The sequence below is a fragment of the Triticum urartu genome, chromosome 3A, assembly GCF_056163025.1.
Source record: "Triticum urartu cultivar PI428250 chromosome 3A, HENAU_Tu73, whole genome shotgun sequence".
Classification (NCBI taxonomy): Eukaryota; Viridiplantae; Streptophyta; class Magnoliopsida; order Poales; family Poaceae; genus Triticum; species Triticum urartu.
In genome coordinates, this window is record NC_141875.1 from 229,662,936 (window position 1) to 229,665,294 (window position 2,359).

A 2,359-nucleotide genomic window follows, 5' to 3' on the forward strand; every position below is an offset into this window, starting at 1 on the left:
CTGCCCGTGAGACTCGCCTTTGTACACTTTGCGCACCGCTTCGACTAGACCCCGCTACTACCTCATATCCAAATACCTGCGATCTAGCTCATTCTATTTTAAGCCCTGCAAGCCTAATAGAACCTTGTTTCCTGGGCCAAGTCAGCCTATAAGTAAGTAGGGCTGAAGACAATTTGTTTGTTAGTTTTTCAATCTTCTTCCTTCTATGCTTAGACTAAGTGGAAATGACCTCCTAGATCAGCAAGTAAGCGACCGGTAGTTCAGTCTCCGACAAGTGAGGCCGAATAGCCCCAGGTGTCCTTTTCCTTCTAAACTAGCTGCTCTCGCTTGACTCTTCTAGTGAGCAAGCAAACTGGTCGGGGAACAGGGTCAGATCAAAGTAAGGAATGGGAATAGCACTCACTCGTTGAAGGTAAGCCAGAAACATGGGTTGTCCTCTCCCTTACTTAAGTACTAGTCCATCTTTTCGTGCCCCAAAGGGGAAGTCAAGCAATAATGAGGGAACTTCACCCACACCTGACGAAAGAGTTTGTAGCTCGAAGGAAGCAGAAGCAAAACCTGCTTTCTTTCTGTCCCAACCTCCAAGGGTTCCTCCCTGTATGACATAGTCCATTGGATTGGGGCAATGGTATGCACCTATGTTTGGTGTCCCCTCTCTCACTTCCTCGTCAGATCCTGGTCCCAAAGGGCAATACATTGAGTCGGAAAGACAGGGGGCTTTCGTAAATTCCATTGTGTAGCCAAACTAGCCCCTGGAGCAGCTCTCATAGTGGGAGAATCAGAGTCAAGTTAGGAGCAAAAGAGGGGGTTGACATCATTCCTCGTGATTGGATCAATCAGACTCTCCCACAGGAAATGCCAAGGGGCGCCCTTTCTCATTATCATCTACCGCCCATTTCTTCATCATCTGCTGCTGCCTTAAGTGCGTAAAGTAGGCTCAGCTTCTTAGGTTTCTAAATATCTTGTAGTAGCCGAAGGTAGTCTAGTCCGCTTGTTAGATTGAATTGAATCTTATATAACCTACGTAGCTAAAGAGAAAATCATAATAGTCTAAGTGGACCTCTCAAAGGTATGAATAAGTAGACACTAGTCTTACTGGTTCGGTCTTTTTCTTTTTTGTTATGATGCCCACATTTCATACTTCCCAATTCTTATTTATTCAAGGGTTCGTACGTACTGAGTGACTCTAGGTCTATTCAGATGCAGCTTCAAGAGAGCTTCATTCGGCCTTTCTATGACCGTCTTCCCTTCCTGTCTATCTCCTTCAGTCAGGTAGTTCTGCTTCCGATGCCGGAGGAGCAGGGTGGGATAGAAGGGTAGTTTCTGAGTTCGAGATTTCTGAGCTTGGAGGTTCCGCTTCTCTAATGTGATAATAAAGCAACAAGCAATGCTACTCCCGTGCGCTCATCTCTTACTTATTCTTGAGAGCTAGTCATTCCTAGCTGGGTTCTTGGGATATCTTGATTCTCTTTATGATGATGTAAGGGTCGGCAACAATGAATAAGGAATCGATTGGAAGTTCGCGCCAATCGATCTTCTGTAGGAGTAGGAGGTAGCGCAAATCCCCTCTTTCTTCGTTTAGAAGAGTGCTGGACCTCCACAACGTCAAACCATAGAACACAACTCCTTTCGGTCGAACCCTAGGAAAAATGACTTTACCTTTTTCGTAGATAGTCTGAGTTCGAGCTATTGTAGTCTCCCCCGTTGACCATCTTTTTTAGATAGAATCCTCAATGAGTGGAAAGGACTCCCAAACTTGCTCCACAGTACTATACCATACAGAGCCGCGCCCTTGTGATATGATAAGAAGAAAAGGGGCCAGGCCGCCCTCTTTTCTTTTCCGCACCAAGCCTTCTTGTAAATTCGGGTGTATAGCTCAGTTGGTAGAGCATTGGGCTTTTAACCTAATGGTCGCAGGTTCAAGTCCTGCTATACCCAAAACAAAAAAAAACCACTCTTGTATTCATAAGGATGCATAGTAGCCTTCAAAGAGCACTCTTTGGCCTTGAGAAAAGCCCCTTTCTCATCAACATCTCGACTTCGCTCGTTGTTTGAGGTAAGTATAAAGGAGATTAGATCTATCCCAGGAATCGAAGGATATAGAAATATGGAATCGAGCACAGATTATAGGAAACAAGCAAACATAACAAGTTGGATCCCATCTTTAACTGCACAGAGCAGCAGCCTACTATTGATTGATGATCTTACCTTCCTGAGAGTCGAGGAACAGCAGATGAGATAGCCGAAAGGGGGGACCCCGGGTAATAGGTTTCCTTTTCCGGTTTAGGCTTGAGAGAAATCAGGAACTGAACTGAGCACTCCAAAAGTATGGATTGGATTGTTTCATTCTGATACCATC

The 2,359-nt window shown here is 45.0% G+C and overlaps 1 non-coding gene across 1 annotated transcript; it reads left to right on the forward strand.

The window, feature by feature from the left end:
• Positions 1–1,865: 1,865 nt before the first annotated feature.
• On the forward strand, positions 1,866–1,938 carry TRNAK-UUU (transfer RNA lysine (anticodon UUU)). The gene has a single exon. It is a non-coding gene; the product is annotated as a tRNA-Lys (tRNA).
• Positions 1,939–2,359: the final 421 nt, after the last annotated feature.